Genomic DNA, 16,425 nt, shown 5'->3' on the forward strand with positions numbered 1-16,425 from the left:
CAAAACCTTTATTTCTGAAAGTTGTCAGTTGAGACTAATGATACAGACAGGAGATGCACATTAACCAATTCCAGCTCTGGAAAAACATACAAGCTTTGGAGTCAAAAAACCTTTCTGCATTTTATTCTATTTTACTTTTCTCCCACGACTGCCATTTCTCCACAAGAGAACTTCATGCAAACTTAAGACTCAGGTACTCTTTACAAAAAAGCCTTTCCACACGTTGTTTAAGTGCCGATCTGCAGGCACAGTACTCAGACCTAAGGCGATGCAGTGACGTGAGCCAGTTTCCCTCAAGAGCATGTCCACCTTGAAAAGGTAAATTAAGATATAAATAATTGAGGGTCACCTGAGGGTTCTTCCTTCCCCATTCTGTGCCTCCTCCTTCCACCCAGCTTATCCGAGCAGCCCTTCTCTGAGCTACCTCAAAACGTGATCCTACTTCATCATCCTATGATAATTGCATATTTACCTGTCAGCCTCCTCTCTGAGACAATAAACTCCATGAGGAAAGAGGTCCTCTATATCTTATTTATCCCCAGCAGACACCACAGACTCTGGTTCCTAATAGGTGCTTGCTAAACACTTGTGGAATGGGAATGAATTTAGTGCAAGCTAGAACAAGATAAATTCCATAAGACAGTAAAAGAATCAGAGCTACTAGTGTTCAGAGAGCACCACGCATCTGGCTCAAGAAGGGTGGTGAGGCGGGGAAGATTTCCTGAAGCATTTGAAGTGGATTTTAAAGGAAGGATAGAGTTTCAACAAGCAGCATTTCAGCAATGGCCCTGCAGGTACAGGAACAGCATATGTAAATGCTCAGAGGTGAAAAAGCAAAGATACACTTGGGGACTAGCTAGTATTCTTGTTTATCTTGTGCTTAAAGTGTGTGAAGGGAGGGATAAGTGACAGGAATGGAAAGGAAGGTTGTGACTATTCTAGAAAGGGCTTTGATCCTCAGGCTGGTAAGTTTCCACTTAATTCTGTAGGCACCAGGGAGCTGGGGAGGTCTAGTACCAGGAGGATAGATCTGCCAAGTGGGCAGGGGATGCAGTGTGTGTGAGAGAGGCCGGAAGAGGAGAGGCCTCTGCAAGGCCTGATATCAATGCAGGTGGATGGCATCAGGGCCCTATCTGAGGCAATGGATAGTGAGGAGGGATAGGGCAGGAGGAGTTGGGGGCATAAGACAGAGGAAAAGCTACAGCTCTTGATAACTGGTCAGATTTCAAGGAACAGTGACCAGGGAGGAGAGCTAGGGATGTGACTAGACAGTGCTGACATTCACAGGAAGAGGAACTTTGGGAGGAAGAACTCATTTGGTGATTGAGGGAGAAGTGAAAATTTTGGTTTGAGACATTTTGAGCTTGAAGTGCTTGGGAGAGACAGGGCGAGGGGGCTGGGAAGATGGGGCATCCAAATGGATGAACAGGGAGCTGGCAGTGCAGAGCTGTTAGGAAGGGTGGAGAGGGTGAGGAGGGTAGGAAGGAGGACCACATGGCCTAGGCCATGAAATTTCTCACACTGAGACTTTTGGCATTGTCTCTGAGTTTATATATACCATCCTTGAAGTTTTATGGGTGTTGAAAATTTAATATAAATTTTAAAAGTACACCACAATTTTGCAACCCTATTGGGATATTTATTCACCCCTTCTAATATACAGGGAGACTTTAAAAAAATAGAAATGTTTTTAATAGCTCTGACTAGAGGTCCCCTCATAACCTGCATTTACCACCAATTATAACAATCTCTCCACTGAACTATAATTGCTGCATCCTCACCCATGTCCGCACTGCCTGAGGGGTGGCATGGGGTTAGAATCCCAGTAGCTAGCCTGACCTCTGACAGAGAGAAGACAGCTCAATAAATATTTGAGGAGGGCTGGTGAGGAAGAGGGAAGTCATCTATACTGAAGTAATAACTACAGATATCAAAATGGAAAAAGACTATATAGAAGAAAAACAAGTGTCTTCCTTTCAAAAATTGCAACAAAACTGTCTTGTAGCATTAGCAATCTTACCTAACATCTGGCAGTTCTCAAATGCGAATCAGGTGCCATCTTTTGTGTGACGCTTCCTGACATTATCACGGAAGTTCTGTCCAACTCGGTGTTGGGATGTAAGGTGAAGAGATGGGAAGATGAGGGGAATGCCACCCCAGTTCTTTTTAACACCTCGAATCCCGTTTTTGAACACAGTACAAACTTCTCCCAAGAATCTCTCTGACCACCTTTTCTATTCCTCACTCCCTTTGGCTCCTGAGTGAAAATGGATGGAGAGAGATAAGGTCAAGATGTGAGAGATTTAAGCAAATTTGAAGATGAGGGACAAAAGATCCTGGCCTTTTTCCTTCCCATTAAACCCTGGGCAGATGGTCTCAAGAAGAAAGAAAACACATTGCCCAATTATTATAAGAATATACTTCTGATACACCTGTTTTACTTCCGAAAGATGACTTTGATGACCTTAATTTTACCTACGCTATGGTATAAATTTTCACTGAGATCTTTATCGCATGCTGACACCAATTAGCAAATGAGTTTCAGCAGAAGAATCCACGGCAATTTAATACACACCTTCGAAGAAAAGGAAACACTAATCGAAATGAAGACTGTCTCAAAAACCAATTGAGCAGGTGTGCATTTCCATAATGGCTACACAGTTCAGCCCCATAGTAGTGTTTGCTCCTTTTGCTTGTGAACTGAATTAGTAATCTTCACGTGCCCTGTCCCAGTGATTGAAATAAATTACTTTGTTAAATCGCGAAGCAGGTTGACCCATCTGTTGGCCCAGGAATGTTCAGATTCTCAGAGGGTTTATTATTCCAAATAATGACTGCCATATGCAGTGGTAAACAGTTCCTTTAAAACTGACTGAAGGATTTGGTGCGACTTTTTGAAGGCAATTTATAATGCTGTTCGTGTTCTCCTAAAGGATCTGCCCTTCAACTAACTTCCAGAAAAGTTGTCTTGATCAGTTAATCCTGGCGAGACACCTTGTTCTCTTTGGAGAGGAAAGAGGATGGGAAGAGCAGAAACATATGTTCAGAGAGGACCTACAGTGTGTCAGGCGCCGGCACAAACACGAGTCCTGCTCCACAGGGTCTCCCACAGTCCTGTGCGGTGGAAATGAACAACCCAGAGAAAACGGCAGGTGAGAGAAGGTAAGCAGCTCATCCAAAGACAAATGCTGAGGTGCTAACGGAGACTCAAACCCAGTCCACTGACTCCAAGACACACCGTGCTATTTCCACCAGGCCTGAGCGTCTAATGGAAAGCATCGGAAAGCATCTACACTGAGCGTTGCAGCAAGAATTCTGTGACCTCGCAATTCAGGCCCATGGGAGAAAGAAAAAAAGAAAGAATATGGATGCCACTATTGTGATTCTGCACGTTCTGACAAGCTTGTCCCCTCTCTCTAAAAAATGAGCCTCATGCTTCACTTCCTGATCTCCTTTAAGGGGGAGAGGGCAGGGCTTTGAACTCCCATTGGCAAGAATCTAATAGGAATGCTTTAAAGACAAAAATCTGTGGATCCCCTTTTCATATGTGACTTTCCTTCCTTTAGATAATCCTCATGCTTAAATCCCAAGGGAAAATGCACACTCTGCTCACAGAAGGTCCATAAACAGCTCTGACCACGGACCAGCCATGATTTGTTCATGATGTTCATGGTGACTCACTGTGGCTAGATTACAGATGCTAAATTGCTGATGGATGGCCCAAAGCCAGCACATGGTTGGCTCTTCTGGTATTCAACAGCAGGATTAATCATGTGTGGAAAGGCCTTATTTTTTCCTCTGTGAAAAATGAAATGGCTAATATACAGGATGGAATGAGTGCCCTGGAAAAATTCCTTTCTTAACAGGAAAAGAATAAAGCTATTAAAAGAATAAACCCCTATATGTGACATGATGACAGTGGGATTTTTCTGACGAGCTAGATGAATAAGCTCCCTCACCTTTGATTTATGCCAGTGCAAAGAGTCTCTCAAAGTTTCAAAAGGCAGAGAGCGCATTTGGAGATGCCGACAGTCTCCACACCCCAAAGGGAGTGAGAAGGTAAGACCAGGCCACAGGCAAGCGTTTGACAGGCAGAGACCTGAAGAGGTCGGCCACAGAAGGGAGAAGGGGTGGCAACAGAAGTGCTGGCAACAGAAGGGAGAAGGGGTGCCTCGGATGGGTGTGCCAGAACGTTCGGTTGAGGCTGCTGCCCTCGTTTCAACAACACTGGAGGCACCTTTGCATGGGTCGAAGAGAGGCCCTGCGTCTCCAGTTGGTCTCCTCCCAAACCTGAGGGAAGCCAACGTGTTCCTTCGCTGTCAGCTTGAATCCTGTGGAAGGGGCTAGAAATTAGAATGGTTCTTCACCTCCACCAAAGATGGAACCAGAAAAAAACAAAGCCCACATTCAGAGCCTTAGAAAAGACAATATGTAAACATTAATTCCCGACAAAGGAGTGCATTTAACATCAGAAAAGACTGCCCAGGTAATGTTCATGGAGAAGAGAAGTTTTATTTGAATTATGCATTTTTTATTTAAATCAAGAGCAATGTGTACATGATCAGAAAAGCATAAAACAGCAGACAAATCCAAATTCAGAAAAACCCACATCCATAAATATTCTACAAAATAACCCGCCAGTACTCTTCAAAAGTCATGAAAGACAAAGAAAGACTGAGGAAGTGTCACAGATTGGAAAAGAGTAAGGTGAGATGGTAACAAAGGCCACGTGAGATAGTAGATGGGAGGCTGGACCAGATGAAGGACTTTAGGGGAACAAAAAAGACATCTCTAGATTAATTAACAGTAGCTAACAGTTCATCTGTAAATTGGTTAGTAATGTTCTATCAAAGTTAATTTCCTGGTTTTAGATCATTGTACTATGATCATGTAGGATGTTAACATTTGGAGAAATCTTTGTACAGTTTTTGCAGGTTCTTTTGTAAGTTTTTTTTTTTTTTAAAGGCACTGATGCAGAAAGGCCTGCAGTAAAAAGCAGTGGCCCACAGTTCCACTGATCCTCCATCCCAGTCCTAGACCCCAGAAGCAGCCACTTTTCACTCTTTTAGTCTTTTCTTCAAGTAGTTACCCATGTATCACTAGATAGTATTCTTAAAATACTATGCCTTAATTTATTAATTTTAGACAATAACTGCTAATTTCCTGGATGAGAATTTATCAATAGTTCACTATCAGCCCCCACTGTTCTTCTTTATTCTTTTTTAAAATTTTTATTGGAGTATAGTTGCTTTACAATGTTGTGTTTAGTTTCTTGCTGTACAGCAAAGTGAATCAGTATACATATATCCACCCTTTTTAAGATTTCCTTCCCATTCAGGTCACCACAGAGCATTGAGTAGAGTTCCCTGTGTTATACAGTAGGTTCTCATTAGTTATCTATTTTATAACATAGGAGTGTATATATGTCAGTCCCAATCTCCCAATTCATTCCACCCCCCTTCCCCCTTCGGTAACTGTAAGTTTGTTCTCTACATCTGTGACTCTATTTCTGTTTTGCAAATAAGTTCATGTCTACCATTTTTCTAGATTCCACATATAAGTAAGATTATACAATATTTGTCTTTCTCTTTCCGATTTACTTCACTCTGTATGAGTCTCTAGGTCCATCCACGTCTCTGCAAATGGCACTGTTTCATTCCTTTTTATGGCTGAGTAATATTCCATTGTATATATGTACCACATCTTCTTTATCCATTCCTCTGTCGATGGACATTTAGGTTGTTTCCATGTCCTGGCTATTGTAAATAGTGCTGCAATGAACATCGGGGTGCATGCACCCTTTCAAATTATGGTTTTCTCCAGATATATGCCTAGGAGTGGGATTGCTGGGTCATATGGTAGCTCTATTTTTAGTTTTTTAAGGAACCTCCATACTGTTCTCCACAGTGGCTGTACCAATTCACATTCCCACCAACAGGGTAGGAGGGTTCCCTTTTCTCCATACCCTCTCCAGCATTTATTGTTTGTAGATTTTTTTTTTTTTTTTTTTTTTTTTTTGCGGTACGCGGGCCTCTCACTGTTGTGGTCTCTCCCGTTGTGGAGCACAGGGTCTTTTGTGTTTCCATACACAGTGTATAATTTTTTGTTCTAGATATGTGAAAAAGGCCCTTGGTAATTTGATAGAGATTGCATTGAATCTGTAGATTGCTTTGGGTAGTATAGTCATTTTTACAATAATGATTATTCCAATCCAAGAACATGTTGTATCTCTCCATCTGTGTCATCTTTGATTTATTTCATCAGTATCTTATAGTTTTCTGAGTACAGGTCTTTTGCCTCCTTAGGTAGGTTTATTCCTAGATATTTTATTCTTTTTGATGTGATGGTTCTTTATTCTTTTTTTAACTTTTTAATTTTATTTATTTTTTTAAAGGTTTGTTTTTTTTAATTTATTTATTTTTGGCTGTGTTGGCTCTTCGTTGCTGCACATGGGCTTTCTGTAGTTGCAGCTAGTGGGGACTACTGTTCATTGTGGTGTGCGAGCTTCTCACTGTGGTGACTTCTCTTGGTGCGGAGCACGGGCTCTAGGCACGCGGGCTTCAGTAGCTGTGGCACAAAGGCCCAGTAGTTGTGGCTCACGAGCTCTAGAGCGCAGACTCAGTAGTTGTGGTGCATGGGCTTAGCTGCTCCATGGTATGTGGGATATTCCTGGACCAGGGCTTGAACCCGTGTCCCCTGCATTGGCAGGCAGATTCTTAACCACTGTGCCACCAGGGAAGTCCCAACTTTTTTATTTTAAAATAATTTTAGACTGGTCTTTGCACTACTGTCCCTTTTCTGTTCCAGGATCCTGTCCAGGGCACCACATTGCATATAGTTGTCTTCTCTGAAATATGACAATCCCTCAGTCTTTCTTTGTGTTCCATGACCTTGACATGTTTGAACAGGACTGGTCAGATATTCTGTAGCATGTCCATCAATTTGAGTTTGTCTGATGTTTTCTCAGGATTAGGCTGAGTTACAGCCTTTTGGAAGGAATACCACAGAGGTGGTGTGCCCTTTGCACATTCAGGGATAGGATATCAACATGTCTTACTGGTGGTAATGTTGACCTTGATCACTCGATTAAGGTAGTGTTTCTTCAAGGAAGCGTTACTAATTTTCCCTTTTCATTAGAAGCGACTCACTAAGCGCAAACTACATTCAAGGCGAGACTAATTAAATTCCAATTCCTGGAGGGAAGAGTATTGAAGAATTTGCAGACACATGTTAAAATCACCACAGAAATAAGCAAACATTTTGAGGAATATACTTTGAGGCTATGCAAAATTCTCTTTAAAGTTTCATCCAATATTTTTAGCGTTACTCAGTGGATCTTGCTTGCAACAATTATTACTGTACTGTGATGTTCTAATAATGATTTTCTATTTTCTCATTTTGTCTGCATTTATTAATTGGAATTCCTCACTGAGGAATTCCCCTTTCTCTCATGTATTTATTGATTTAATCATGTATTTATATCAATGTGAATTCATGGATATTTGTTTTATCCTTTGGGTTATAATCCAATACTATCATTATTTTGCTGCTCAAATTTTCTAGTTTTGGTCATTGGAAACTCTTTCAGGTTGGATCTTGTATCCATTAGCTATGCCCCCTTCCTTCCTTTCTCCCTTTCTCCCTCTCTTCCTTTCTCCCTTTCTTCCTTCCTTCCTTCCTTCCTTCCTTCCTCCCTCCCTCCCTCCCTCCCTTCCTTCCTTCCTTCCTTCCTCCCTCCCTCTCTCTCTCTCTCTCTCTCTCTCGTTTGTTCTTTCTTTCTTTCTTTCTTTCTTTTCTTTCCTCTCTCTTTTCCATTTCTTTACATTCTGGCACCATAAGATACTCCAGGCTCACTTTTATGTTCTCACAGCTGCAGCCCTGGAATTAACCATTTTTCCAAAACACCTGATTCCTTTTACTGGCGAGTGGTATTTAGAAACCAAGATGTAGAGTTAGATATGTTCATTGCTGAGAGATGTTGCTGCTTCTAGGCCCTCTTAGTGGACAGAGGTAGGATATGTATGTATGTATACTAACCCACATGTATGTACCTGTATGTATGTACTTCTGTATCTGTCTGTGTACATACAAAAATAAATGTGACTTCATATCTCTGACTCCAATTTAGCACAACCAGGTTCATTCTAATATTATCCCCTTTCTTCCACAGTGAGAGACCTCATTCTCATTAACTACAGTTGCTCATTGCTGGTATATAGGAATATAATTGACTTTATATATTGATCCTGTGTCCTGAAAACTTGGCTAAACTCACTTCTTATTTCTAGGAGCACTTTTATAGATTCTTTAGGATGTTCTACATAGACAATCATGTTGTCTGCAAGTAGAGAGATTTATTTCTTCTTTTCCAATATGTATGCCCTTTCTTTCTTTTGCTTCTCAATTTTACTGAATAAGAGGGGTGAGAGAGCAGATCCTTGCCTTGTCTGGTCTCTAAGGGAAAGTTTCCAGTCCCTCACCATCAAGTATGATGTTATCTGTAGATTTTTCATGATGCCCTATATCAGGTTGAGGAATTTTCTTTCTATTCCTAATTTGCTGAATAATTTGCTGAGCGTTTTTACCTTCAATGATTGTTGAATTTGTCAAATGCTTTTTCTGCATCCATTGAAATGATCAAACAGCTTTTCTTCTTTAGTCTGTTAATTTAGCAAACTACACCCATTGATTTGAATGTTCAACCAGCCTTGCATGCTTGGGATGAACCTCACTTGGTCCTAATGTATTACCCTTTTTATATTTTGTTGGATGCAATTTACTGATATCTTGGTGAGGATTTTTGTGTCTGTATTAATGAAAGATATTAATCTTTGGTTTTCTTTTCTTGTAATAGCTGTGGTTTTGGCACTAATAAGGGTAGGATATAGAGATGGAAGAGGAGCTGGTAGAGAAATACTCTAAAGATTGCCTGTCAATTTAGAGTCTGAATAAGATGCAAATCAGAGCATCAGAGGAAGCAAAGTGACACTTAAAGATATAAATCTAACAATGTAATTTTTAAAACATGGATTTTAAAAACTGAAATACATGCATATATATTTTTATATATACATATTCATAATATATACATATACAAATAAAATTAGTGTTCAGACCAAATTCTGTCCTTTCCTGAAGGGTTTGGGAACTGCTGACTCTGGCAAAGCCTAAGCCTTCTCCCTACGCTACAATTAGAACAAAGTTGGCCAAGGTCCTTCTGGATCACCTATTACATTATGTTGACAGTACTGTCAACTGCACTCTCTTGAGACTTACTAATTAAATTTAAAAGTTTAATCAAAAGAAAAGCTATGCATTTCCTACTAATATGCTGACTTTTTTGGTATTGGGATGAATTTTAGCTATACTTTCAGAATAAGCTAGGGATGAGTACACAAGATACATAATGAAATGGATGTCTGGGATGCTCGAATAGAAAGTCAGAAAATACTGGGTGTTAATAAATATTAGTTGGATAAATATGTATATGTAAAGCTTATTATACTCTTTGAATGATTTTTCAAGCATAACGCTACTCAAACTTTCAACATTCTCTATTTAGCAAACCGAAATGTGAATTTTTCTTAAATAGTCTCTTTCTCTTTGACTTTCTACCCATTTGTGTCCTAGAGGAAAACACCCTGTGAGTTTTTGGTTCATCACACTATCCTACACGTTGTTTGTCCAATGTCCAAAGTGATACTTTATTTGAACTTATCTCAAGAGACAGCACACTGCCCTTGGCCAAGAGTGAATGAGATTAGAGTCTGCACTGCCTTCTCTCAGCTTCAAATTTAGAACAAGGGGGTTCTCAGTCTATGAGTGTGGACTCTTTCCTAAGGCCAATCAACAGTGACAATTTGGTCTGGGAACCTTGTGTGGTGAGCCTAAAATATCTGCATATGAATAACAGCCATGATTGTTTGCTTCCCTCATGCCAGGTACTATGCTATACCTTTTATATATTTATCTTACTTAATCCTCACAAACAGCCTATGTGATTGCTGTCAATAGCCATCACCCACCCTTTTTTTAAATGAGAAGACTGCATCTCAGGCCAGGAGGTGGTGGGCACCTGAGATAATAATTCCCCAAGTGATGCCTCAAATCTCCAGCCTCAACAAATTTTTTATCATTGAGGTGAATCATGAGCCAGATTCATTACTGAGATTTGCTATTTTGAGCATATATTTGTGTTGGGGGTTGGGGGAGATGCAGGTAGGGAAGGAGGGGGCTAGAAAGTGGCGTTCATCGCATGCCAATATCAGGTACTGTGCTGGAAACTTTATATTATCTCATTTAACTTACACAAAAATTCAGGTATTATCCCTACTTTACAGAGGAGGAAACTGAGGCGTAAGGCTTAAGAGCAGCCTTCACTCTCAGGTCTGTCTGACTCCAACACACAAGCTCTTTTTTTTTTTTTTTTTTTTTTGCTGTACGCGGGCCTCTCACTGCTGTGGCCTCTCCCGTTGAGGAGCACAGGCTCCGGACATGCAGGCTCAGCGGCCATGGCTCATGGGCCCAGCTGCTCCGCGGTATGTGGGATCCTCCCGGACCAGGGCACGAACCCGTGTTCCCTGCATCGGCTGGCGGACTCTCAACCACTGTGCCACCAGGGAAGCCCTACACAAGCTCTTTTGACATATGCAATGTGCTGCCTCTGGATTTCTTCTTGATTGAGAAAATGAGCCAATGGCTTAGATCGCCACTGCAACTTTCTACGTTATCCATCTGTTGAACCCTGAAAATTGGCTGCCAAATTTGGAGTGGTGAAAACTTTGGTAGCCAAGTAGAATCCTTCTTCCAAACACCTGATATTAGTTGTGCCCAAAGAAAGTTTACAATAGGAGCATCTATGTCTTTCCAGGATTATCTGTTGAAATCTCTATCAAGTTAGACATTGATAACTCTTTGACAAGAGACTATAAAATCCATGACCGGGGCTTCCCTGGTGGTGCAGGGGTTGAGAGTCCGCCTGCCGATGCAGGAGACACGGGTTCGTGCCCCGGTCCGGGAGGATCCCACATGCCGCGGGGCGGCTGGGCCCGTGAGCAGTGGCCGCTGAGCCTGTGCGTCCGGAGCCTGTGCTCCGCAACGGGAGAGGCCCACGTACCACAAAAAAAAAAAAAAAAATCCATGACCTCAGGGACTTTATTCACTCTTTGTCTCCAGTACCTAAAATATTGCTTAACATAGAGCAGGAACACAGTAAATATTTATTGGGAAAATAAGTGTTTTGAGGTACAATAACCCAGCATTTAGCTCACAAATACCATCTGTGATGTTGCAATAAAGAGCTTCTTCCCTGTGGATATGTCTTCTATCAATCCTAAGCTCATAGCCCAAAGAGAGAGCTCTTTCCTCAAACATTAGGACAAGGTGACAGTAGAAGAAGATACCCCAGCAATAAGTTTGCAGCATAATGCCTGAAACATAGTAGATGCTCAAAAAATGTGTAGAACAAATTATTATTTTTCCTCCATGTGCCTAGGTTAATCATATGCTGTTAACTCAGGTAAACTCTACTTACTCTTCTAGGCCACTGGCTACAATTTTACAAGTCCTTGAATTATTATCACACCTATTTACTTGAAATTCATTTTCACATGTATTGTCCCCTCTAGAACCTTGTTTTTTGTAGACAGGCTAATTAATATTAGTCTCATTTTACAGAAAACCTTCCCAGGGTCATAGCAAATATTCAATTAGAGGTTCTTTCTCACTGTTTCTCTTTTTTCCCAGCTTTATTGAGATATAATGTACATACAAATTGTATTAGTCCAGGATGTACAACATGATGATTTGATATATGTATATATTGTGAAATGGTCACCACAATGACTTTAGTTAACATCCATCACTTCACATAACTACACATTTTTTTCTTGTGATGAGAACTTTTAAAATCTACTCTTTCAGCAACCTTCATATATATAATAAAGTATTGTTAACTATAGTCACTATGCTGTACATTACAGCCCCAGGACTTAATTAATTTATAACTAGAAGTTTGTACCTTTTTACCACCACACCTATTTCACCCACTTCCCATGCCACCCCACCTCGACCTCAGGCAAACCACCAGTCTGTTCTCTGTTTCTATGAATTCAGTGTTTTTCAATTCCACATGTAAGTGAGATCATATGGTATTTGTCTTTCTCTGTCTGACTTATTTCATTTCGCATAATGCCCTCAAGGTCCATCCATGTGGTCACAAATGGCACGATTTCCTTCTTTTTAATGGGTGGATCATATTACATTGTATATATGTATCCACATTTTCATGATCCATTTATCCATCGATGGACTCTAAGGTTGCTCCCATGTCTTGGCTATCATAAATAATGCTACAATGAACATTGAGGTGCAGATGTATTTTCAAGATAGTGATTTCATTTCCTCTGGATATATACTCAGAAGTGGAATTGCTAGATCCTATGGTAGTTCTATTTTTAATTTTTTGAGGAATCTCCATAGTGGTTACCATAGTAGCACAAATAGTAGCTGCTCAGTAAAATTTAGTTGAACCAGTTATTAAAGAAGAGCTACATTTATTTAAGCTCACTCTTAGTCAGACATTCTGCTAGCTTTATCTCATAAAAACATCCTGTGGTAGACTCTATAACAGCTTCCATTTTACAGAGAAAAGAAAAGTTCAGAGAGGTTAAGTAATATGCCCAAAGTCATATAGTGTGTATGTGGCAGAGCTGGGGTCAAACCAGGACAGGCTGATTTCAGAACCCTCAGAAAACTTCAGAGCCTGAATCACCCCACGGCACTTGGTGACCTTGCCAATCCCATTCCTTCCTAAAGGCCTTTGCTCTTCCCTCCCCCTGGATCTTTGCATGGCTGCCTCCTTATATCACTCAGGTCTGCCAGTGTCACTTCCTCAGAGACACCTTCCCTGACCCTTTCCCCAAAAGGGTAATTCTCTGCTCTGTGATCCTGTTAGATTACCTCATGGCATGAGCCACCATCTTACATTCTCCTGTTTGGTTTGATTATTGTCGAATGCTCCAACCAGAACTTGAGCTTCGTAAGAGCAGGGACCCGTTTCTGTCTTGTTGGTCTCTGTGACCCACAGTCTGGTGCTGAGCCTGGCACATGAAGGCACTTCCTAAATAGCTGCTGAATTCATGAATCAGCACCGCAGGCCAGGTAACTAGGGGTGTGTTAACGAGGACAGTACTTTGTAAGGCCCGTCTTTAGAGATCACCTGGTACATGACTGGCGTGTATCTCCAAACCTATTCTCGTGTCAGTGCTTCTTCTCCATCTCAGGCAAGAAAATTGATTTATGCATGGGCCATTCAAGCACATTTTTCCACCAAAGAGGAAAGCTCAATGACTTAATGTTTGTAGGGTGCTTTATAATCTCTCCAACAAAGATACTCTGCTGAATAAAAATCATTTCCATCCCCCTCAGACTGGAGCCATACATACTCAGTTTCTGCAAGACCAAAATGTCAGTTGCTTGTAGTTTAAAAATGTTTTTCAACAGACAGCCCAAAGCTTTATGTATCATACAGGATAAAATCCAAGGGAAAAAAATTTATTACAGAAAACTCTCTCTGGCCTGGGTCCCACATTTGATGGAGAATATTAATAATGCTCGAACTTAAGTCTCTCAGTTTTCCCGACATGTGTCTGAATGAGTTTGAAGTATGTGACATGCATCTTGTTTTCGACCCTTATAAGTACGTTTATTGTCAGAAGAATTGTTGTACATATCTCCAACCAGACGGAGACCTCACAAGTCGCTGCCATGTTTGTTTCTTCAGAAAGTTTGGCAGCTCTGATGACATCACCTTCCTCTCCATCCTCTCCAGCTTTGCACTTTCTGACCCAGTCCCTTGGAGCTGCTCTGATTTCATTCACTTTGAGATGCTCTTCTCTCTGTTTACAATCCCTCTCCCTCTGCCTGTGTCTAACTGTTAATTCTTCTTAAAGCCTTGGACCTAATGTCCCACCTCCCCTTTCCGGACATCATCCCTCAGGTTCACTCACTCGCTCATACTCCCCAGGTTAAGCCAGGTGCCCCTCCTCTAAATTCTGAAGGCACTTTATGCAGACCTGCGTTTAATTACTCATAATTAATTACTCATAATTAATGGTTCCTGGCATGTCTACTTTATTTATTTTGTATACCCAGCACATCACTGTGGGCTGCACATGATAGTGCCTCATAAAGGAGTGGGAACTGAATTTATGCTGAATTTACACTGGTTCCCTCCACCCTGCCTCCACGTTGTATTAAGTTGCCTCAGAGGAGAAAAATCATTTTCTTCTACTCATTCTTCAGAAATTGATTTCACTCATAAAATAAGAAGGCCAGGTTTTCAGTTTCTGGTGTCACTCTCCGAAATCTGTCTCATGATCTACAGTTACCCAAACTAGCGGTGGGTGAAGGTGATGGTCTTGGAAACAAAGAGCACCTTCGCATCCAGAGCGTGAAGGTATCCCTTAGACAGAAGCAGGGTTACCCACAGACCAAAAGAGGACCAGCCAGGCAAGGATCAAGGAAGACCTAACTTCCTCATCCTTGTCCGATCTTCTTCTGAATAAAAACGTATACCTCCAAATACAAGTTTTCCCTTTAAATCACCATAACCACTTCCAAGATATAAAGGAAATAGCAGTTGTGTGCTTGGTAAGGTGTGACTACATAGTAACAGGACCAATTTTCATTTGTGGCTTGAGGAGTGATGTGCTCACATGGTCACTTGACAAAAGTAGTCTATTACCTTGTGATATCACAGCTACAGGGAAAATTGATGCACCTTCTCCTACATGCGCTACTGCTATTTTAGGAAGTAGTTCAAGAACTTGTCCATCTCTGGGCCCATGTAAGACATTCCATAGTTAGTTTGGCAAGAGTTTACATCTGGGACCCTGGCTAAGCTCTGCAAGGTCAGGAGGAACGACTGTGGCTCTTCATGTCGGCACATCCCTCATCACTCCCTAAACGCTCTAGGTCACGGGGCTCGTCTGGAGGGCCGTGTACCTCTTAACAGACTCCAGTGAATCTCAGGGTGGGCCTTCTATCCCAGGACGCCCGTTCTCTACTCCAATATCTACACATATATTACCGGCTGAGAGGCCGTGTCAGACTTAGAACCCACGAATTCCTTACCTACCCTAGTTTACCTGCTGATCCTCAAGATCCTTCAACAGGGCTCAGTGGTGAGACACTCACAACCACCTGCCTCCAGTGTCGATTTCAACTTCCAACTTGCCAGTACCCTGGGCAACAAGCCTTCCTTCCTGAGAATCTCAAAATGAAAAGTGATGTGGGATTAAAGAAAAAGTGACTTCCTTCCCTGCCCTATGTTTTTTTTTTTTTTTTTTTTTTTTTTTTTTTGCGGTAGGCGGGCCTCTCACTGTTGTGGCCTCTCCCCTTGCAGAGCACAGGCTCCGGACGCGCAGGCTCAGCAGCCATGGCTCACGGGCCTAGCCGCTCTGCGGCATGTGGGATCTTCCCAGACCGGGGCACGAACCCGTGTCCCCTGCATCGGCAGGCGGACTCTCAACCACTGCGCCACCAGGGAAGCCCCCTATGTTTTTGATACTTAACCTGGTCAATATATTTTATCACAGTTGGTCTCGATGCTGTGACCTCACCATTAGACTACAGCAAGTCCGACAATGCAAATAATGTTCCAAAGCTATTAAAGGAGGTTCCTTAACCTGAAAAGAATATGACACCCATGGTTCAAGAAGGAAATTTAGTGGGATACCACTTCTGTAACTCAAGAAGTAAGATATCAACAGTAAGAAGGGAGAATGCCAAAGATGAAATTTGTGGGTAGTCTTCTGCTTTGCAGACTAGGGTGGAGACTGAGAAGCTTGAAGACTTAAAAGTCAGCTCCACTTTGAGGGTTAGAGGAGACAGGCTGGGTAGGAAACCGCCTCCTTCTTCAAGTGTTTACCAAGTGCTCTTCTATATGGGCTCTACTGAATTGAATTTTTAAAAACTCTTAATGTCAAAAGCATAAACATCTTACCAATCAAAACCTTATGGCAATCAGCATAATTTACAAGAGACCACAGGTCTGTGGTCTCAAGGATCAGCTAACAGGTAGCATGTTAACAGGTGTGATGGCCATGATGTTCTGGGCTACACATATGCTTATATGTGTATCTGCTTATATGTGTATCTTTGGGTTTTTTTTTTTCAGGAATAAGTGAAATAATGGAGAGGAAATTTAAAGCTGTAAAGCATTCTTTTAATATAAAGGATTCTATTAGTAACAGTACTCGGGTTGTTATAACTGGTTAAATGAAACACATTGTTATATCTAATATGATGTTGTAAAGGATTTACATTGATTATTCGCTCAACAAATATTGTCTTTCACCCTGTGCTAATTAGCGCCCTAGGTGCTGGAGATGCAGTGAGAACAAGGTATGGAAGATCCTGGCT

At 41.4% G+C, this 16,425-nt stretch overlaps 1 long non-coding RNA gene across 2 annotated transcripts in view; it reads left to right on the plus strand.

Annotated features, from left to right (window-relative positions):
* Positions 1-16,425, plus strand: part of LOC308622629 — a 389,291-nt gene that overhangs the window by 104,870 nt on the left and 267,996 nt on the right. Inside the window, exon 1 of one of the 2 annotated variants that reach the window (XR_014016663.1) lies at positions 10,411-10,438. The exons of the other annotated variant lie outside the window; for it this stretch is intronic. This is a non-coding gene — a long non-coding RNA (uncharacterized lncRNA). Of the gene's footprint in view, positions 1-10,410; positions 10,439-16,425 lie in introns of those variants that run through there. 2 annotated transcript variants of the gene reach the window in all.

The sequence above is a fragment of the Mesoplodon bidens genome (genome assembly GCF_964165515.1).
Source record: "Mesoplodon bidens genome assembly, chromosome: 9".
In the NCBI taxonomy this organism is placed as follows: domain Eukaryota; kingdom Metazoa; phylum Chordata; class Mammalia; order Artiodactyla; family Ziphiidae; genus Mesoplodon; species Mesoplodon bidens.